This window comes from Passer domesticus, chromosome 10 (assembly GCF_036417665.1).
Source record: "Passer domesticus isolate bPasDom1 chromosome 10, bPasDom1.hap1, whole genome shotgun sequence".
In the NCBI taxonomy this organism is placed as follows: Eukaryota; Metazoa; Chordata; class Aves; order Passeriformes; family Passeridae; genus Passer; species Passer domesticus.
The window spans coordinates 12,119,991-12,143,582 of NC_087483.1; the positions used below are offsets into that span (position 1 = coordinate 12,119,991).

The 23,592-nt window shown below is 37.0% G+C and overlaps 3 long non-coding RNA genes across 3 annotated transcripts in view; 1 reads left to right on the top strand and 2 right to left on the bottom strand.

Annotated features, from left to right (window-relative positions):
- Positions 1-187: 187 nt before the first annotated feature.
- Positions 188-14,832, bottom strand: LOC135309416 (uncharacterized). The gene is made up of 3 exons (XR_010369686.1): positions 13,992-14,832; positions 2,279-2,493; positions 188-2,122 (listed from the first exon to the last, which is right to left on the bottom strand). It is a non-coding gene; the product is annotated as an uncharacterized LOC135309416 (long non-coding RNA).
- Positions 467-1,901, top strand: LOC135309415 (uncharacterized). Its single transcript, XR_010369685.1, has 3 exons — positions 467-716; positions 841-1,421; positions 1,772-1,901. It is a non-coding gene; the product is annotated as an uncharacterized LOC135309415 (long non-coding RNA).
- A 3,602-nt stretch (positions 14,833-18,434) lies between the features above and the next one.
- LOC135308612 (uncharacterized) overlaps positions 18,435-23,592 on the bottom strand; it is a 126,801-nt gene continuing 121,643 nt past the window's right edge. Inside the window, exons 5-6 of the long non-coding RNA XR_010368997.1 lie at positions 19,193-19,376; positions 18,435-18,529 (exon numbers count right to left, since the gene is read on the bottom strand). This is a non-coding gene — a long non-coding RNA (uncharacterized LOC135308612). The remainder of the gene's footprint in view (positions 18,530-19,192; positions 19,377-23,592) is intronic.

Consider the following 23,592-nt stretch of genomic DNA (forward strand, 5'->3'; position numbering starts at 1 on the left):
GCAATGAATTACCGCAATTAGCCCACCTGCAATGAATTACCGCAATTAGCCCACCTGCAATGAATTACCGCAATTAACCCCGGGCGGGAGCGCAGCCCCGGCTCCGGCCGGCCCAGCACTGCCTTCTTCAGGGAAGGATGGGACAGATCCCGTCCCTGAGGGAGCCAGGAACCGCTGATGATCCATAGCCCTCTTCCCTCTTTCTCAAGGGAATAAGGGTCACTTTTCAAAGAATCAAGGTTTCAAATATCAGCATAAAACTGTTTTACACAGAATGAGAGAACAGAGACTACAACTGCAGTGACCCTGCTCTCGCTGTGGCTCAGCGCGACTTATCCTGATGTTACTGCTTTCACCTGAGTGTCTGAGCCATAATTAACTCACCTGACAGACATGGGCACTCCAGTCAGCCCAGCCCGTGCCCGTGCCACAGCACAAGCTGCCCCTCCAAACACATCTCAGGTGACAGCACAGTGGGCAGCAGCCCTGCACTGCCTGCTAAACACTGCTGTAAATGGTACAGGTGCTCTGAGGACTGAATTTCATACATTTATGGGGCTCTAATAACACCTCATTATGTTCATAGCTGCAGTCAGCTCGGCTCCACGACGTAGGTGGAACTGTCACAACATGTTCTGGTTGCTCCTAGTGTTCGAGCACATCCTGATGTAGGCCCGCTCTGATTAGAAGCAGATAGGTGGAGGATTATTCCAGAGGTAGTTAAATAGCAGTCAGTAGAATTCATTTCATCCAGTGCTTGAACTACAAGTTTAAAATCCCTTTAGCACTTATTGCACTTTTAACAGTGCCTAGGCTTGATTATTTCTTCTGTCCATGCAGGATGATCCCCAAAATAATGGAGATGACGTGAAGGAGACAATTGCCTTGCTCACTCCCTTCTCTGTTTTTACCCTACATTCTCATGTCCAGTCCACAAAAAAAAGATAACACTTGTGGGTTCCTTGATCTTGAACAAAGGCTTGATTTCCATATTCACAAACAGAAATATTTTCAGATTGTTGTGAAGATTTTGGTGGGAATTGCTGTGGTTTACCTCCAGAAGCAGAGTTTGGGTAAGGCACTGAGCTATATTAGTGAGAGAAGCTGAAGGGTTTGAGTTTCCTCAGCAGAGTCCAGAGGAGTTGGCAGTGAGCAGGAAGAGCTGAGATGGTACTACTGCGTTTGGGCAGGAAACAGTGAGTTATTCACAAGAGCATTTGGGTGACAGCTGGTACAAATAGATATAAAGGGTGTGACAGCTAATTCACTGGGCAAAAATGCCTGAAGAATCAGGTGAGAAATCCAATGAATCCTTTGCGTGAAGGAGTAGCATGAAGCAGAGAGGCCTTGAAGGAAGAGCAGTATGTGGAGAAGCAAAAAGCTGAGGAAAATCTTCATTGAAAAGTTGAAAAAAGATGAAGGTTAGTGTGTGAAGAGCTAGTTCTAAGCTGGTAAGTGTATGAAGCAGGAGACAGGATGAAGATCCCAGTAGGAAATGCCAAAGCAGATTTCTTGACCGCTGCTGACAGTTGCTCTGGGTGCTAAGTAAAATTCACTAGAGCTGAGTCAAGGGCTATACCTCATAGTTTGAGATGGGTAAGAAAAAAATAGCATTACATCAAGGAAAGAAAACAATCTTCACAGACTTTTCAAGGCCACCTGGGAACAAGAGTTTTGAATTACACTTAGAAAAGCAGTAATTCCTAAAAAATTGAGAAAGCAAGTCTTAAGATCCCAACTTAAACCTTTTCATTATTTTGTATCCTTACAGCACAAGAACAAATATGGGACTGAGACTGAGAGAAAATGTTCACGAGAACACAGCAAAAAAGTAGAAAGGAGGTCGATACTCAGGACCTGAGGAGCCCTTTGAAGGACAGAGCTGTGTAGAGAGCTTTGTTAGACAGGGTGAGAGATGCCTCCTTTCTGTGCCTTGGTTTTGGCTGCTTTGATGAGCAGCACAGAAGACTCTGGAAGGATGGAAGAAATGAATTCGTATTTTTCCTTCTGGTACCACCACTTCCCTAATCCTAGAAAATTTGCTCAGAGTCATGGACCTCTGTTCTCTGCCTTGTTCTTGGTCAGAAGATGAAATCCTGCCCTGGAGACTCTGCAGCTGCTCCTGAGGGGAGGGAGTAGAAAACACTGTATAAGCAACAAGACAAATATCTTGGTGGTAATAATCATATGTTCAAAAAAACAACAACAAAAAAAATTCAAGCAAGTGTTTCTGGCAGTAATGCACTGGTACAATGGATTCCTGATTTATTTACCATACCTGCTACTCACTTTCAGCTCTAGCAGGAATCAATAATCCTTCACACACAGACTCCATAGAAATTCTCCTCACAGGGACCACATTCATAACTAGTATTTGTTTACAGTCATATTATAGAGATGTGAGTAAAATATATTATGGCACTCTTCATAAAGCCTGTAGGCCACATAGAACAAGTATAACTCTCAGTCGTGTCACTTCCCATAACTCAGGCTCTGAAAAGCATTACAAGATTCATCAATTGTTGTTAGTACCAGTATTAAATAATGTATGAACATACGAATAAACAAAGAAAAAAATCCAGGTTTGCTTTGTACATGCAAAGTACACAGAGTACTAAGAGCTTTATTAATTTATTTTCTTCATAAAATCTTACTCAATGTGGGCTCACCCTGTTTTCCTGTTGGAAACAGTGGCATCATATAATTATTTTCAGTCTGGCCAGCAGTTTACTGAAACTGATGTTACCAGCCTGGATTTACACCCAGTGTAATCCCCCTGTTTAATTTGAGGATATTTTTCCTGCGTTTTTTAAACACCTACAAAGAAATGCAGGGAAGACTATTAATGATATCTGCAGTAGCAAGGGAGTTGCCAACACTTTCCTTTCTTCAAATCAAATTGCAAGTTTGAGTCCATAGTCTTAACATTCTGCTTCTTAAAAACTGGTGGGTATCTTGAGAGGTATCCAAGGAATCCCTAAATGGTATTACAACCAGGAAAGATCCAGCATCCAGCATTTTGAGCTGGAGCATAACAGTCATTTTGTTTCCATTAGATAGAAGACATATCACGCAACCAAATTGTTTAAAAGCCACTAAACTCAATCAGCCCACACATTATTCCAAATCTCAAAAATCTATGTAGTTTCATGCTAATGAAATGTGCCTTAATGCTGATATCTTTGTAGAAATACTACTGTGGAAATAAAGGTAAAAGAATGTTGCAATGGGACCCAGACCGGTACTAAAATGCAAGGGCTGTTTACTAGTAAAACACTAATAATGCCACATGGAAAAGACTGAAGAAAAACCACATTTTTAATTTATTTATCCCCTTCTATATGCACAGAGCTCACCATCAGAACAGTCTGATCAGAGTATAATGGAAATAAATGTATTTTATTCATTCACCAAGCATTTCCTAATTATGTGACACTGTCACTAAGCTGGCTGCTTTTGCTGCGTTTGCTGGTTTTAATTTCACACCAAGAATAAGAAATACAAATGGTCTCTTTCATATTCCTTCTCACATTGTTTAGGTATTACTGCTTTTACTCTGAGAATGTAATTTCTTTGAAGAGAATGCTTGTGCCATCCATATATAACACTGTGAGAAGGATGAGTTAATGTTATTATAAAATTACTTGGCATGTGCTGTAAAAACAAGATCATCTAATTTTGTGATAAATACAATCTGCAAGAGAGAAGAGATAGAACTGTCTATTTTCATATCATGCTTTGAAACAGCAATGAAAACAATACTCAAAGATGCTAGATTTGCAGTTTTAAGGAACAGAACTCTGTGAAGATGATGGAGGGGGAGAACCACTGTTTCCACAGTACTCCTCCATTTTGTCCAATTGCTTTCACAGGAACTACTGATAAACCTTTAATTGTTATTGCTCTCCTGTATAATTAGACTATCTATATGAAGGATAAAATTACAGCTGTTACAGAATTATTCACTGAGTCATCTCCCCAGAAATTTATTTTTTGATAGCATGAGTTCTGGAGATACACAATTCCTTCATTAATGGCTCTTTTTTTTTTTTTACCTTTCCATTTTCCTATTAGGTGATGCGCAGATTGAAGTCAAGACCACTTCCTAAGGGCTCCTCCCACCAGCTGACCAGTTCTCTTCCTTTATTGCCTTTTTCTGAAACACTCCCCAGGGGAGGCCCTGTAACTGCTGATTTTGAGATGTTTCTTGGCTCCATCCAAAAGCCCTTTGGGATTACGTGGAACTAAGAGCAGCTGATGGTGACAGAGCTTAGGAAAATTTGCATTAAAAGTTTGTTGTGCATTGGTAAGCTCATGAAAAAATTGTCTGCTGTCGAGTTTTAATCAAAGATTGAATGACAGTCTATTAGGGCACACATTTTGAATAACTTTTTAAATACCATAATGCTGGATAACTTGAAGTGCTTAAGTAACTTTCTGACAGTAGCAGAGAAGTGCAGTATAATGAGTACAAACTGATATGGCTTTGAGTTTATTTGGTGGGAAAAAACACTGTGTGAAAATTTCATTTTCTAAAGTGATTATCAGTTATTAAATAACTATTTGAAGTGAATAATTTGAAATTAGGACAAATGGATAGCACAAATTTGTGCAAAATTGTTTATTTGGTGTAACCTGAATTCTGCCTAGACTGAAGTAAACCTGCATTTATGCTGCCTGAAAACAGCAGTAGCCATCTCACTTTCCACAACTGGAGATAAGAATGATCTTTTAAGACCTCCTCCAATGACCATAATTCATGATCAATGGAAAGTTCCTCTTTTGTTGTAATGGAAAACTGTTTACTTCAAAACAAAAGCCAAGAAAATGAATTATTATATTGTGTATCAAGATGATAGATAATGCAGTGAGTAAATCATTATTGTGGTACTCAGGATGACACAGACTTATTAACAGAGATCACAACTATTTTGTGTAGGTTAAGACACACTTTCTGCATTTTGGTTTCTTTTTGACACAATGATGATAATTTAAACTTCCTATTTTTTTACTGTACTATTTGGTAATTAAATTAAATATTATATTAAGGAAAATGATAGTAATAACATAGAGACTGTTATATCTGCATTAAATTTATAGAGGATATGGTGAATTCTGATACTGGGGCTACCCTAAGAGAGAGACTTTTCCTCACCTTCCATGAAATCATATTGTAAATTCTCAAGAGCACTTCCTGCTCCTAGCCCAGTGAGTAGCATAAATACTCTTTACTCAACTGCAAATTGAAACCTTGAAAATTTCAATCAATTGTGTATTGGTTGAAATACTTTTAAAAAACACAAACCTCTTCATTGTGTATTAAATTCTGTCCAGTTTATATATAACTAAAAGTGAGCACAGGGGCATGGAACAAAAAGCATGTGGAGTAAAAAGACTGACTTAGTGATAAGAAGCACTACATGAGAGCCAGGTTGCATAGGAAAGGAAACCTATCCATGCATCAATTTTGTCTATTTATTAGAGCATGCATCTGTGTTCTGTAACAGAACTAAAACTGGAGGTGGGGAAAGAGAATTAAAGTGTGTTATTAGACAAAGTTTTGTGGAAATAAGCTGCAGAAACAGATCAAGTCATAAAATGTCTCCACTTCTACTAACGCTAATTTTAAGGTTTTCAGTAGCTTACTTACTACTAAAGTTCACCTTAATATTTTCTCACTGCTAACCTCTTCCCAGAGCAAATATTTTTATGGGCTTCTTAATAGCACCAGCAATCATTTATCCTGGCACAGGGACAAAGGAACAATAGATATTTTAGTGGTTTCCATTGCTCCCTGTCTTTGTTGGCAATGGCTAATTAAAAACAAAAGAAATGGAAAGCACTGACTCAAAATAGAGAGTTTCAGTTTTTAAAGTAATTTGCCTTCAATACACCAGTAACAGAACATCTCCCTGTGTGGAGATCAGTGCATTAATAGAAAGAAAAGAAAAAAAGAACAGGAAGAAGATCAATAATTTGTAGTTCTTGCTACCACTTTGTTGCCCCAGCTTGTGCTATATACAAGCAGGTCAAGCACTGCTTGTTATCACTTGTTGCATTAAAGCACAGCAAGTTCTCTTCAACAGAGCTTGCAATTTCTGGGACTCTTCTACACTTACAATTGAACTGTTTTGATAATAAGACAAAGAATAAAACCAGATTAAGGGCAGGAAACAAACACAGTAGAATTATGTTTTACATGAGGACACCCTGGTACAAAAATCATATTTATTGTAATTATATGGACTATATATTTACTTGTTTGTTAATTTGCTATCCACAATGAATAGAAGAAAACAACTTCAGAATTTTTTTCTTATGGGATAGTTAGGCAATGAAGAGTCACCTCCTGTGAACAGATTCAAAAACAAAATGATCCTCTACTTCTTATAGAGAAAAAAAAAAACCAGTCAGAATAAGAATTATAGACTTTTTTTAGATCTGTGTGAGGAAAAAAACTAGAATTTACCTAACATTTTTTCCACTCGGAGTCTATTTCTTGGCTGATACTATCAGACGAGAATACAATAACAACCTTTTTCCCTTTTAAAAGAGTTTCTTATCAATTATCCACATTTTTGCGAAGTTCAATCAAAAAATAATTCTTCTAAAGTATCTATAAGCATTTAATGAGCATCTGTAGGACAACCATTTCAATATCTTGATGAAAACCACATAGTTAAAAACTCTGATCGTGCACCAGCAGCTCCTCCCTCAAGCTGCTCAGCCTTTTACCTTTATTATTTTTCCAGACTGTTGAAACTGTCTGGAAAAATAATCCCTTTATAGACCACCATTTGCTCTGTGACTGCTTATATCCAATACAAGATGATTCCCTGTCACCATCATATTTTCTGGAAAAATTCCTTCACCAGGATTTCTCTCCTGGGAAACTGAGAAGCCTCAGAGAAAAAGGAAAACAATATTATCTCATTTGCTTCTCCTGTGTTTTGCTGCTGTGGAATGTGTTTGTACACTATTTACCAACAGGTGATTGTTTCATTGGTTTCATGTGAATTGTTTTTACTGAATGGCCAATTAGAGCCAGCTGTGTCAAGGCTCTGGAGAGAGTCACGAGTTTTTCATCAGTATTCTTTTAGCCTTCTGTATGGTTTAGTAATAGTATTCTTTAATATAATATAGATCTTAAAATAATAAATTAGCCTTCTAAGAACATGGAGTCAGATTCATCATTCCTTCCTTTGGGAACCTTGTAAATACAAGAATTCCCCAGATAGGCAAATGCCAGGCTTTTACTGGTAACAGACCTAAAAGCCCCTGTTCTCTGCTTCACCTGTGGCTCCACGTCACCAAAGACTTAATATTCTTCATTGTTATGCAGAAACCTTAATCGAGCATGGATGTGATCAAAACATCTTTGCTGGTTTTGAAGTGGATGCAGGGAATGGTTATGTGATGATTAGTATGATTTATCTTTGAGAAACTATTTCAGACTAGGAAAGAAAAAGGCAGTTGCTACTGAGGCAGTCACTTGGAAGTCACAAAGAAAACAAAATGTAACAGGCTTTGGGTTTGTTCATGCTTTAATCTTTTATGGCTCAATTAATAAACCTGTGCTCCCAAGGAGCTCTCATTACCTGAGAGCAATAAATTTCTCTAAGTAGAAGTAACACACGCTGTACCAAATCAAAACACCCTTTGTCAAAGACATATGCTGAGCCTCCAGCACTACTTTCCATAAGAGTTTTCCTTGCTTTTTTTCAGCATTTTCCTGAAATTGGTTCATTCATCTCTTGAGAGCTGAAGACTTGAAATGAAAGACTTAAAATGAAAACATTATAATAATGGTAGTTCTGATAATACCTTGTTGCAGTTTAAGCCCAAGCACAAGATACCACAGAAAGAAATTACACAGAATATCATAGAAATACAAAATGTTCTTACTGCTATGGTTGTACTGTTTGTTTCCTCACTAAAATATGCAAAACTTAGCAGTACAAAAACAGAAGGCAAAGTAGCTAATCAGTAGGTACTAAGGAATTTTAGTCTTTAGCATTCTAGTTACTAAAGAAAAAAATATTTTTTGTCTACAGAAACCATTCCTTAGCATTTAGATTATAACTGATCTCTTTCATACATGGGATTTTTTCCAGAAAGGTTTAAGCCACTGGGGAGTCATTTCAATTCAAAGACCTGATACATTATATACTTCTCCCCTCCCAGTCCTTTGTCTACCAACACCAGCAGCTCAAGGAATGTGTATTTTCATTTCTCTCAGTATGTCTAATTGTGAAGAATGGCATTTATTTCAGAAACTACTTGCAGATAAAACTGAGGCAGCTCAACCAAAATGCCGGAAATGAGCATAGGCACAGGTTTGACAGCAACAAATAACTCAGGTCTGAGATCCACTTAGAAATAAAAATTGAAATACAGTTCAGTTTAATGAATGGCTCATTAGTGATTGTGAGATCCGTATCTCCCATTTTGCCACTAATTTATTGAATTATTGTAGCTGAATTGTTTTCAGTTTTACTGCTGCTGTTTACCCATTTTTTCTCCTTTCTCATTCTCATTTATTTAAGATTATAAAGGCTCTTAATGTGGCATAGCCTGAGTTCTCAAAGCTATAAAACTTCCAGTTACACTTTAGTACTGTAATAATTTTTAGAGAAAAAAAGTAATTTAAATGAATTTCAATTTTCCCTCTCATTTGTCTCAGTGATCTTTTTGGCTCCTGACTGATTTATTCTTGGGCCAAAATATTGGGTTTGTATCTGTGATGTGAACTGAATTTGGTTACTAATAAAAAGAATTTAAAGAAACACTAAAAACCAAATCAGTTCACTAACACGACATAAAATACACATTCCAGTCTCAACAACTATTTTGCCTTTCTAGATACATTCTTTACTTCTATTAGAATATTGTAGTTCTTATTTTCTATCCCAAACTTTTAAATAACCTTCTGAAGAAGTGCTAAATGTTGTTAGTTTCATCACGAGTGTTTCATCCGAGATACAGATAAGGTATAAAAATAAGTGATCAAGGTATCAGAACCATTGCCACCACTATATTTCCAAATAAGTTATATGTGATAACCGGGGGATATTTTTCAGGGATTCTGGCCGGAAAATTCCCCCAGGTGCAGGGAGGTAATAGAAGCTTGTGTCACTCATAAGGTGATACAAGATCCATCTGTTTATATGATTTTCGACATGTTGGGTCATTTTTTTCCTTAGTTCTCTTCTCCCAGTTCCTCCCCCCACCCTATTAACTCAATGTTTATTGTTCTTAAGCACCGATTAACAATAATGGACAGTCCTGCTGGGCATCCTGGCATGAGGAAAGGTGGGTAACACTGTTACTCTTAATCTATAATTACAATGAGGCATTCTGCTGACATTTCTTCCTTATTCTGAAAGTCACTGATTTAGAGCTGCTTGAGGTAATGATGCTAATTGACATTCTTGGCGTAATTCATATTTCTCTTCGAAGGGATTTTTTTTTTAAATTTCTTAGTTTCAGTGTTTTCATGATAACATTCATTTAGGATTGGAAGGAGAAAATCTGTGACAACCAGAGCCAGTGGAACTAAACCTCATGTTCACAAGGAAAAGTAGAATATTAAATTCAAATTACTTTACCATGGACAACATACAGGGCAAAGCACTCTGGTTTTCATCACACTGCTCCTTTAAAGCCACTTTTTTGTAAACTTATGTAGCACCTGTGTACAATACACTTTTGGCCTTGTAAAATATTAATCATAGAACTTAGCTTTTGTACAGTGACACTGATGAATGCAAACTAAGGTCAAATGTGACCATACATCAGCTGTGTAAAATTCTGTTAACTGATTTACCTGAAGAAAAAGCTAAGAATCTTAAGACCAATTGGTTCAGTTTTAATAGAAGAACACTAAAAATGGTAACATAATGTCTCAAGATACTATTTACTGTTCTTGGCACGCATACATTTTGGAAGGACAGAATGATTTCTGTCTGTGTATCACAGCATGATTCACTGCTAAACTTCCTGATAACTACTGCTAATCCGTTTTATTGCAAAAAAGTAACTCCCTGTCATTTAAAAACTTTTTTTAGAATTCACTTGCACCCTAATGGAGAACTAAAAAGTTAATTGCTGTAGTAATTACAACCTTGATCAATAGGAAAAAAATTAAATCTGTCATTTACAAATGTTTTTCTTTATTATACACCAAATTAAGCCATCTTGATGTTCTGGAAATGTGTCAGTCTTTTATTGCAAAGAAGAAACTAATGAAATAGGTTTGCTTGTGGCTTTCAGATAGCAATTATACTGAAGTATTTAATGTATCACAGCAATTATTTTCAGTTCTTCAGAGTTACCTATCATTTTTTCTGTGAAATACTGCATTATAACATGAAAGAGGGGTGAATTTGAAATTAGAATAATGCTCTTTATTATTATCTTCAATCATAAGAGAAGAGTATCATCTTTTATGATTAAAAAAAAAAAAAGACAAGAAGTTGGGGCTTTTTCCAAAGATCTCTGGACATCACCAACAAAGGTCTAAAAAGACAATTTTGAGGCAGTAGTGTGAAAGAGAGCAAATGAAACATTTAAGATGAACGTTAGGAATGTTTTACTAATGCTGAGATCTGCTAAATTCTAAAGGGTCTCCCTGAAGAAAAGGCTGCAGCCCACTCAATAGAAACTGGTAGAATATCAACACTTGAGAGCACATCACAACAAACAAGTCAATATTGAATGCAATGATGAAAATGCATCAGAGCTGTGTTTTTAAATCTCTGAGAAAATGGAGAAATAAGCAGCCACTTGTGGCACGCATCAGAGTTTCAAGGATGGATGCAGAAGATTGATCTGCATATTCAGAAATATTCACTGCTCCAAAATACTCCTCTGCTGGAAGACAAGAAAGTCTCAATATAATTGATCCCAGCATAGCTTCTATCATTTTGTTTTGAAGAATCATTTCAGACGAATGATTTCAACAATCATTACATTGGATATTTTGTAATACAATCTATACTGCATAATTTTATCTTTCAGTGAGTCTACACAACCATTAACTTCACCCAGCTATTATACTACACTCTTTAATGTTCTATTTTCTGAACAGAAATATTCCTTAAAAGGAAAAGTTTGGTAAAAACTTGAATTACCAAACTACATAAATGACATTGGCAACTCAACTTCCTAAATATAAATTAGGAAAAAATAGAAAATTGTAAACTGCCAATCTGTAACAGTTAACTTCTACTTAAAAGAAAGGACAGCCAACTTCAAATGACCCTTTCAAGAAAGTATTCTTTCATGTAGAGCCATAAGAAGTGCATAGAAAATACACACCAATACAATATTATTGTGCTTAAGGGAAGACAGCCCTCTAACATGAACAATTATTTCTCTGGTAGTGATTGTAATTGGCCCTGAGGGATGGTTTTCTTTTAATTGCACCTAATGAGCTGGCTAGACTATCAGTTCTCTCATTTCCACACAAATTAGCTCTTGTATAACTAGAATACTGAGGGGATGAGAGCTCCAGTTTCCACATCACCAGAGCTATCAGAAAAATGCCAGCACTTCCATTTAAGAAAGCTTTTTTTAAAAAGTGGAATTCTACTGTCAAATAGTAGAAAGCCACTTTAATGGATAGTATCTCATGAGCACATTCCCAGATTTGTATGAAAAGGGAAAAAAAAGGAAAAGGAAACGGTGAATGCACTTAGAATCATTTTAGATGCATTTCTGTGTTGCTGGGTGATATCTTACTGCCACTTCAAAGTAAGGCATTTCAATCATTGTCCCAGCACAGGGTCAATAACACAGAACCATATCCTCATGTGATGAAGACTGTTCTTAATCCAGTGAAACTGCTTTAAAGAAGACCAGCAGAAGATCTGATCCTGCTTGAAAATCCCTCAGAAGTCAGTGAGCCAGCACTATGACTACTATTTGAGATACAGAATGAAAAATCTTGCCTAGAATCACACAGAAAATATGAGTAGCTGTGGTTTCATTCCAAGTAATTTAAAATCTTACATCAGCATCAGTGGCATCAACTTTAAGAGCTAGCACTTTGCATAAAGATCAAGCAAAATCCTAATGACTGAAGAACAAGCCAAAAGTTCACACTGATCTCTCTTTGTTTTTCTGAAGAGTAAAATTAAACCATAATGAAAACCATGAAAATTCCGTAAGAACGTGAATTCACACACCAAAAACTTTCTGAAAGACAATATTCACAGAGACAGACATCTCCAGATCCCTTCTTGTGCAGGATTTCAGCTATGCTCAGCAGATCTTTTTTTGACTGCTCCAACAGTGGCTTTGATGTGACAGTGCCTGTGAAAGACATGGATCCTGTGGGATGAAAACTGTCTTGTTGTTTTTGTCAAAGGCTTGAGTGTGGTGTGTTGGGTGACCCTTGGAAAGAGTCTGATGTCCTACTACAGGCAAATCTCTGCTCCTGTGCATTTTAACTTCTGTTCTTGTGCCTAAACTCCTCTAAGATGATGACAGCCTATAAGTGAATTTAACATCACTTGTTACAGCTTTACATTAGGTTAGGTGTCCCTTGACTCTACTGCTTTTATAATGTACTATGGCTTTTCAAGAGGCTGTTTTCACCCAAGTACCACTCAGCTGACTTAACTTCATATGTACTAAATTGTGTGATATCAGATGCTCTAATGTTAAGGACACTGCAAAACTGGCATTTTCAAGTAATTACATTACAAGTAATTGTCTCTTACCATCGTATCTTCTAGTAATGAAGAGAAAGAACATCAGAAATTCTGTTTATTATATTACAATACTTCCCCCCCATGCCCCCCAATCAGTATAAACAGATGTATGTATTGACTCAGGGGAGTAATTCTTGTTAGGTCACCAAAACCTTTCTCTTTTAATTGGTGTCATATGAAGACAAAACTTGGCATCAGATGCCTGCTGTTCATCCAAAGCAAGCGTAACAACAATTAAAACATACAAATTCCCCAAGAGTGAGATTTATATATCAAAATTACATTTAGCTCTGGACTTGGGAACAATTTGGGAACAACTTTTCTATTGCTTTAGGATTGCATCTGCAACTACTAAGAGACTTGGAGGTTTACATTCAACTTTTAAATCATGCACTTATACTGCAAAATAACCTCCATTTCTAGGATTTGCTTGATCCATTTTGAATTTGGTTTTGTCTACTTTACAGTGTCTTTCTGTAAATGAGGATATAAAACCTCCTATACTTGAATTAGACACACAGTTCCTTCCTCTATCTGATCATATAATCTTGTTTTTCTTAGAACCTGTGAACCAGAAAGCACTGATCACAACTTCTGACTAAAAAGGCTTCTCTATGCAGCAGTTGTCAGTCACCAGCTCTCTACAAAGCATTGTTGTAAGGACTTCTTGCAAATTCACCTATCCCTGCTAATTGTTGATGGAAAACTGCAGGTTTTTAATGAGTGTGATTCAAGCTTTAGAGAAAATGAGTGCATTTATTTAGGTATATTTAATAGCTAATGAATCAAATGGAAAAACATGTTTAAATGATTGTATGTATGAAACACTGCACTAGAAAATAATTAGAAGTCTCACTCTGTTTGAAGCTGATTTATCAGACAAAATACCCTTCATTGGCATAAGCAGAGATAAAATTGGATCAAACTGCATCTATTCAATTTACCAGCTTTTAGAAAACGTGGTGACATGGAGCTCCCTGTCATGGGGATGATGGAACTTTCTAATTTATGTACACTAAGTGTATATATAATGGAAAAAGTGAGCATGAATTCATGGCAGGACACCAGTCAGATTACACTGGTGAAGAATGGTGTCCCTACTGCCTTGGATGTTGACCTGTGACTGTGAGATCACTGCCTGCCTCAGGTATGATAATGCCATATAAAAACTTGCCTCATCATTTTCTTCATTTATGGTGAAAAGTAGAAAAGTGAAAAATAAGATCTGTCCTAATTCAATAATGTATGCAAAGCACTGTTTAGAATAGTACTCACCTGTGATATGATATTCAATAGATGACATTTTTGATACAGGAGGATACATTTCCTGCCCTGGACAAACTTCAGCTCCATCATTCTCAGCCAGAGATAGTGGCCTTGTGAGCTGGCATTCTTTGATGCATGTTTTCCTTCTGTGAATAAATCTGGGCCTTCAGAGTTTAATTACATGGCCTGTGTCAGACATTTTTCATTGTGCTCATTTATGGCTGGCAGTAGCAGTGCTGCTGCACAGCACATCTGTGTGGGGTCAGGCAGCTCCTTTCTGAACAGGAATCCTGAATGCGTGGGTACTGCCAAGGCAGAGGTCTTTTGTGGGCAGTTTGCCTCTCCTCTTGAAACACTTTTCGAACACCTTCACTTCAGGCACACTTACTGAAAAGCTCTTCTGAGAGATGCAAGCTTTGCAGTTCAAGCAAATTGTATTATTGCCCCAGCTGTCACCTTCAGGGACTCAGAAGGATTGAATACAGACACCCTTAAGAAGCTGTCATTGATGTTCCAGGAAAGGGTTAACTTCACTGGTCTCATGAAAATTGGCAGCTGACGGAAGATTCAAGAGGGACAACAAACCTTGGTCTCTCCTTATTTTAATTAAAATATAAAAGTCAAAGAATATCTTCCCTTCCTTTAAAGAATTTATCCAATTCATGAAAATATGATTCTCCCATGCATTCTAAAGTGTCTTTCTTTACAGCTCTTTCATTCATCCACATCTGAGCAGAATGTGCTTATTAAAAATCAAGCTGTCTAAAATAGCTCCTATAGCTCAGAACTGCAGAACAGGGTCCATCTGAAGAGGTACATTTCTCTTCAGAGCTGAACACTCTATTGATGTTTTTGCAAAAGACACAAAAGAAATTAAATGTCAGTTACTGAGAGACTGGAATTGATCAATATCTTATATAATTATACTTTCAAAACAAAAATAGGAAGGAAGTGCACCTTAGATATTGGAGTCTGGGCTTCAAAAGGACTTATAATTAATAATGGAATTTTCTCTAAAATTTGGTGTTATCTGCCACAGAGAACAGGCACATTAGAGTAGGAAGCCTGCTAGCTCAACACTGGCTCTCAAACCAGATGGGCTCCCCAGGTAAAGATCTGTGCTGTTTAAGACACCAGACTCCATTTTTTTGGATCTCCCTTTAGCTGGATTCATAATGTGTCTTGGGGTTTTTTTTGCATCTGAAAGGAAAGTAAGAGTTGATTCCTATTCACCTGCTCATCCTTCCATTGATTAAAAAAAATAACATGCATATGCTATCCAGACTTAATTAAAATTAATTGAAATTGTAATTTAGACTTGTGGGTGCTGTTCCACAGTATTTCTGCTTATTCATCCCCCTACAGGCATGGCCTTGATAATGAAATACATAGAGGAACTCTTGGAAAAATTCACTGGTGAGGAAAACTTGCAGTACTTCATTGGTAAGTTTACCCCATGTCACAGCTCATTTCTGCAAGCCAAGCCTTGCTGTCTGTGAGAATGAAAAAAGAGGTTTTCAATTTGTAAGGAGTGCCATTCCCCTCAGCAGCTCCCAGGAGCTGCACTGTGTTGAGGAAAGGTAAAGCTCCTTCAGTGGTTTCAGGTCATCTCAGCTGCTTTTGGTAGGGTAGAAGATGAATTTTGTCCCACCTACTAGAACTGAAAGAAAGGTTTCTCACTCTTTTCAGCCTTTTGTTAGAGGTTAATCCATGCAAGTAATGGAGAGAGAGAGAAGCAAAATCTGAATGACACAGTGAGAAAGAGGTTTGTGAGGGAGCTAAAAGCAATCTCCACATTAAAGCTGCTGGCCCACTTTTATGCATATAGCCAAAGTAAAATGCAGCTTTAGGGAGCATTAGAAGTTATGGATGGCTCAGGCCTAGCTACAGTTTTACCTTTTCAAGATATGACTTAATATTTTTGAATATCAAGTTTTTGATATTCAAATTTTTGATATTCAAGTTTGAATATCAAGGGTTTCTTTTGAAGATATTTTTTAATCACTTCGAGTTTTGTCTAATTCTAGGCAGGTAAATGCCACTAAAGCTGCTGCTGGCAAATGGATGCACACTTCTTGAATGGGAAGGCTTTCCATGAGTTTCCTGACTTGGTTTCAAGTGCTATTGTAAGAATTTATCTTGGTCATAAGTCTTCTTTCACTGATGGGAGGAGTGGCAGGAATCTGCTGGAATACCCACCCTAGGGTGTCTTGAACTTGGAGAAAATAGTAAGAGATCTGTGATATGCAGGAATGTTTTCAAAATATTTTTTGAAGCATACTACTTGAGAGCACAATTTTTTACTTCTTCTCTCTCAAGCAGGTGATCAGCTAATTTTTATTGCCACTGGGTATCCAAAAGGACATCTGGTGTGCTCAGGAGCCAATGCAATCAGAAAGTGCTCTCCAAAGAGAGATGATCACTGTCTCCTCCTGTGATATGAAAAGGCAAATTGGAACAATTGTTTTCTGCTACTTTTCAAAAATCACATATTTTCCAGCAGGCTGTTAGAAGTAGGATTTAAGATACCAACCTCTTGTTAGGATTCAACCTGAGAATTAAAATATATATTATTTAATACCCAGTTTATGCATTGAGGTAGTGTTGTAAAAGATAGCCAAAGAGGATTGAAAAGAGGTTAATTTACTACACACACAGCTTGGATTGCTAACAATAAATATGATTGATGAGGACTGGCTCATAAAGAAGCAGGGCTGCAGTCAGCATGGACCTTGTGAAATAACTCAGTCTCTCCCAAGGGGGATTCTGTCCTACTTCAGCCAAGTGGACTTTGAAAACTTTATGATAAAAGTCTTCCCTGTGCTGACTTTATCTTTCTCCACATATTCTTGTTTCATATCACAGAGGTGTTTTTTAAAAAAAAAAAACCCAAAAAACTGAAACAACTTTTAAAACCCAGTTGAATTATTCATTAAGGTATGTACATTCATTTTTAAATCCACATCAATGTTTTGAGAACACTGAACTACAAAGGTTATAATGAGGCAATAATCTGTATTAAAGTGATAAGAAATCTAGATCTCCATGGTCTCCACAGACAACTTCACACTCTAGAAGTTAGTGCTGACCTCTTAATGTAAGTTGCAAACTTTTCTAAAAATTGTTGTAATTCAAGAAACTTTTCTTTTGAATCAACATCATGCTCTGTTGAGCTTGTGATTTGTGCCAAGCAAAGCAATTCTCCTGTAATAACTCTTCACACACACCCAGACCCCATTACTGTAAGAGAAAAATTAAAAATAGAAACAGGCTACCATCAGCAGAGATCACAGATCAAGCACCAGCTGGTTAATTAAAAATAATTATGAAGACAAAACCAAATGATTTTATTAAAAATTATTAAAATATTATTATCAGGATAATTGCTGGTATGTATTTGTACTACACTAAATGATGCATTTAACTTGTGTGTTGATATCTCCACCCTGTTTGGAGTCTTTCTGGTTTTGCCAATTTTAGGTGCTGATACTTGGGATGTTTTGCAAGCACCTGCAGAATGTGCTCCACAGGTAAAGAGATACTAATTAAATTGGTTGGTTTGGTATAGTTAATTCAGAATTGCACAACTCATTAGATGCTCAGTAATTCTATTTCACTTTATTTCTTCAGCATTTTCTGAGGTCTCTGACTTGAAATAATGTTACTGACCCCTGAATAATGATTGTGTTACATGCACTAAAAACAGACTAAGTGCAAACATAGCACAAAACTTCCCACAAAACTACTAAAGAAACTCAGACACCAAGGAAGTATACTTTTGTTTTGACTCTAACATTGGTTCAGAATTTAAGGCAAAGAGATGCAAACAAAATGTAAAAAAAGGTTGAAGAGACATCAATATTTCTTTGTCAGTCCCCCGAACTCAGTTCTGGTGATGGCTTTGGCACCAAAACAGAGAAAAGAAAATACAGTTGACCAACACTACATGTGTCTCTGTAGAACAAGAGAGGATGCAGGCACAATATGGTGAATAAATACAGAAACCTGAGTTTACCTTTAAGCAGTTGCTCTTGTAAGTTAAGATTAGGCCTAATTTAAAGCTGAGCCAGGATAAAAATTGATTTTCTGTAAACAGAAACAAATGGGAATCTGAATGAAGCTGGATGAAGTACCCCCTTGTAAAAACTAGGGGAAAAAACATTGACTACTATTAAATGTTCCAGATAACAACGTACAAAGAGGTCAGGCAGGAAAATCCAAGGATCTGACTCTAGAGAAAACCATAAGATTTAACAAAAATGGATTTTAGCAATCACTCAACTTCAATGCAGGACATAGAAGTAACATAATCAAAAACCTGAAAGACCAGCTTTCACACTAGAGAATGAGAAGCTGCAGTGAAGCTTTTACAGCCTTTTTATCAAAGGAACATACACTGTGTGCAGTAAGACTGAACAATATTGCTGAGAGACCAAGAAAATGAAATTCTAACCTGCAAATGAAGCACTCTGTGCCATGGTTTTTCCTGTCACTGGTAGGGATTCCAGGAGCTGCTGTTCAAGCTGCAACTCACAAACACAGCACAGCTGGTAGAGAAGAGAACCACAGAATGATCTGATTTGGAAGGACACCCAAGGATCAACAAGTCCAACCCTCAGGTGAATGGCCCATGTAGAGGGATCAGACCCACAAACTTTTTGTTAATAGCACCATGCTTTAACCAGCTGAGCTAATCTCAGGGCCAGACTTTGGTGGAGATGTATATGGGACAGTTAAACAACTGTCTTATTTGAAGGGCACAGAGAAGTATTTTAAAACAGTATTTATAAGAATTGGTTTGTGCAAACCATCTGCATTGTCTTGGTCTACTGGAAAAAGTTAAAGAACTGCAAGCCTGAGAAAAGCCTTAAGTGATCAGGTCTGTCTGCAGCACACGAGTGCTGAAATACTGCACTCAACTGGCTCATCAGCACCACCATGCAGCTCTCCATTTTGCAGCTTAATTTAATTATTTTATTCTATTTATTTATTTATTTTAAGGCAGCCAGAGGTTTACTCTATGAGTTTGCCTAGTTATACTGCAGTCTGTGCCATGTCAGAGGAAATTTGTTTCTATTCTTCCTTAAGAGCTGCAAAACCTTAAAAAATATCAATACTTTAGGCTACAGAGAGTTATTGCATCAATCTGAACTGCTGACAGAACACACAAAACATGCAAAAATCTTCTTGAAGAAAAGTAGATCAGACACCTGAGAAACATTCAGGAAACTGGATGCCCAGGGAAGCTGTGGTTGCTCCATCCCTGGAAGTGTTCAAGGCCAGGTTGGACAGTCTTGGAATAACCTGGGATAGCAGAAGGTGTCCCTGCCCAGGGCAGGGAGTTGGAACTGGAAGGCATTTAAGGTCCTTTCCAAGCCAAGTCATTCCACACTTCTGTAAAACAAGACAGATTGGTGGCTAGAATAAAAACATGACCAATTCACCCATGTTCCAAAGCAGCAACTGCTTTCCTAATAGACTTCTATTATTTCTCAAAACATGTCAGCCTGGGATGTCCTAAATGAGTTCCAACAAGTACATAAGCAGACACAGCATTTATTCCAGTTCTCTGAGAATTACACCACAGCTTAAATAAGAAATGTAACACCTTTTAAGTCAAGAGTCAGAGAACAGTATTTACACATGGCTAAGAAGAGAAAACCAGTCCAAAAGGAAACAAAAAAAAAAACCCATCAAATTTGCAAGGGAGAATTTCTTTTGACTAATGTGAAAGTTAAACAAATGAAATATAAGAAAAATATTCCAGTGTGCTGGTTTTGTTCTTTCTTGTGATTGTGAAAACAGCCTTTTCAGGAGGTTGAAAAGGCTGGGTTCACACTGCCTGTCTGAAGGGCAAAGTTTGATGTGTGGGCAGCTCTCACTTTTCAAGCTCAACTTTTCCCATGAAGTCAGTGAGCACATATCCCAAGTCTATCCCAAGAACACAGAACAACATAAAAGATTAGGGTTTGTACATGAATTCAAACTTAGACAAAATAAAAAAAAAAACAAATAATTTGAATTTTTTCACCTACAAAGCATGTGCAAACAGTCATGCACAGAAAAAAAAACTATTCAAAGTATATAAACTGCTATGATACAAAAAGGCAATTTATGATTCAAAAAAGATAGCTTAGGATAGATAACCTGCTTAATTTCAGCCTGCTATTCACCTCCCAGTGCCCAAACTGAAAAACATAGTTGTATATAAGAAAAACAGGTTGGTTTAAATGCATTTAAATACAAACAAAATATACATACCGAAGGAAATGCCAGAATCTCTGCTGCTATGACTCTCCAAGTCCTAAAACCCACTGTGAGACAGCACTTTTTTCCCTCCCATAAGCTCTATGACTGTTTTAATTGTTGATCCTTCAAGTTATTTGGGAAAATGCCCTTTTCTCTTGGTTGTGAAAAAAAAACTTGAACCATTACTATACAAAGATTAAAATATCTGCTTTTTAAATTCAAATTGTACAACTGCAGATTCAACCCTGTGCTGTGAGCCAGCAAATCTCTCACTGAAGAGCCTACATTTTTTAAGCACCAAAAATCAGAAAGGATTATGCCCACGATGCTTTTGGGAATAATTCTACAAACTTTCTGCATGAAATAAATGAGAATTCTCATCTTTCTGTTTAGACTGATCTATTTTTTTCTCACTTCCCTCACTAAATAAGACTATGCAGGCAAGTTAGATGATGTATTGCTGCACTTAAGCTTTCAAAATCCTTTAGCACTATTTTTTTTTCTTCAGTTTTAAAGAGCAAATTTTTCTTCCAGATATGTGTTAACAGCTTTTCCACAAGTTATATTCTTATAATGGTGGTAGAATGTTTTTGCTGTGGAGCATAAGTTTACAGAAGAGTTTTTTGCTTTGGAAATTTTTGATGCCCACGTACAACTACAGTTTGTGACACCAGTACAACTTGCTTACTGGAAATTCTGTGTGTAACTGTGCCAGATATTGTGAAACCAATCCTTTGAAAATACATGTATTCATTAGTTTAAAAATAACCCCTGAGTTTGGACTACCACACTTATATTCCGTGCAGTTTTCCAAATAAATAGCAGTCTTTCCACACAGCACTTTGAACAGAAGGTATGAGTAAAAGTATAAAGTGGGCACAATAAAAAAAATAATGGCGTTGTTGACCAAATTTCAAGCTGGAAAATGAGACTATTTGCAAATAAAGTGCACAAAGCTGTCCTTTTTTTACCTTGGATGAACTCAAGCATAAGTCCTTTTTCTGCAACTTTGAGAGCTGAGAAAAATCTCAAAGGCAAGTACTTTATAATAATAAAATCTTCCATCACAGCCTTCCTTTTGAATAACCTCCTGGCATGTTCCTCTGTTGTAGTCACTCCTTGTCTGCTGAGCCCCAATTTTCTGAACAATAACTGAGGTTTCTCAAACAGCTCAGAAAACTGAAAGTGAGAGGAGAATTTAATTTAATGTTCCTGTCATCACACTGGATCAGAAGAGCCTCACAGAGAAATAATACCCAGCTCTCACTTCAGTATCTATGCCATAACTCCAAGTCTCTGAGGGCTGTGAAATCCAGCAGGGACCTGAAACTGGCAGGTGCCATATTTAATGTATGTGCAGTCACATTCCAAACAAATAACTACACTCCAAGAACAAGCTAATAACTCTTCTGAGTAAAAGAATCCAGATATGTACTGTGGTCTACAGATGAGATATTCCTCAAAAAGACTGTCTATACAGGCCACCCCTTATGTTCAGACATTCAGGCTCTCTACAAAATCATCAATCTTGTTTTTTACTGGGAATTCAGGGTCATACCAAGGGCAAGACTCTGCTGGTTTTACTGTAGACAGAACTAATAATTTGAATTTTTCAATTAATTCAGCTGTGTTGAGGGCACTCTCTGCTGTAGCAGCCTGATGGATTCAGCAAGGCCAGTGTGAAACCAGCAGAGCCAGTTTGCACAGATTGGATCTTGGGCTCACCTAGAACTACACCTCCCTATCAAGGGCTACATAGCAGCTAAGGAACACTGTGGGGGATACCCTACACAAGAAACAAACCAAAAAGATTTGTTCCTTGAAAGGTATCCAGGATTCCCTTTCCCTGTGGCCCTACCGCTTGTGTCCATTCTGTTGCAATAGCTGGAGAAGTGGCAAACCCCAGGTGGATGGGATTGAATTTCCATGAGATTTGTTCCAAAGCTGCAGGAAATCTCAGGGTTGATTGCCCACCCTAGAAGACAATCATGTTTTTAATAGCTTAAGGTAAACTGAAAGCTTTTATAGCTGAGCTATACCAAGACAATTAAAACTATAAAATTTATTGCCAAACCAGGTCAGAGTAATTTTTTCTTGTATTAAAAGACACATCCTATCTCTCCATGACAAGGTTACAAAAGCTCTATAACATCTTAGTACTGATAAGTTAAGTCACATAAAGTAATTTAAACTTCATTCTATTACATTTGAAATATAGCCTTACATATAACCATTCCCACTTTATGGTTCTAAAGATTGTTTCTTGCGTGTAGAGCAGAAATAATATTTCTGAAACAAAACATTGCCAAAGTCTAAAGCTTAATGTTTTTAGACTGATTTTCAGTGGTGCTCAACACATGACACTTTCCCTGTAATTGGTGTAAGCACACGACAAATGAATCATATCATTAAATCTCACTAGTTATAATCTAGGAAAATTCTTACCTACTTCACCTAAGAAAAGAATTACCAGTTTCCTGTTCTCTCTGTTTCTTTTAAAGGACGTTAAGATGCTACTGATAATTCAGGTACAGAGAAAGGAATAAGCATATTGACATTTATTCCAGCAAATCAATGTACCTGGTGTCTGCTATGTATTGTCTGTAGGTTTACCAGTTTAATTTTCTTTTCTTAAGAAGTCATTGTTTTACCTTTGTGCTTAGATATGATGCTGTGAAACAAATTTATATCTGAGAATTTACTCAGTGAATCAACATCGTATATATTAATTTCTCTTGGCTAATCCACAGTGAGGGTACAGCATTCCTTTACTGACAGATGATATTATTAAATATTTAGCTCACACAGTAGATAATTGGAGTGCTTCTGCCGTAAGTATTAATTTGCTCATGCTGGTGATTCATGCTGATCCATATGAGAAAAACTGTAGCTAAATTCACACTTTAAGCCGTAGGAATCAGCAGCTGAATGAGAAGATAGAAATTGCCATCTAACCCACACATCTGCAGAGAGATGGAACACAGACACCCAAACAATTCATCACATTGGCTTTATCCACAATTTAAATTTTTGTGCAATTCCTCTTGGGATACGCACTACATTATTGGACTATATAATGTTATTACCCTTTACAAATTTTAACTTTAAAAAGAATAGTGTATTACTTAAATTTAAAGTCAACTTAGGCTTTTAAAATTGAAGATGCTTGGGTACTGATTTATAATTCTACATATGACCAGGGTTTCAGCTAACCTGTGATGCTTGGAACAGGGATAAACTGGAAAAGGCTTCCTGTGCTATCAATCCACAGCAAAATCAGGCTATTGCCTAGAGGAAGACTAGCTAATGATATGTAAATTCTTAAATGAGCTGGTTTCCATTAATATTGTGTAATAAACGA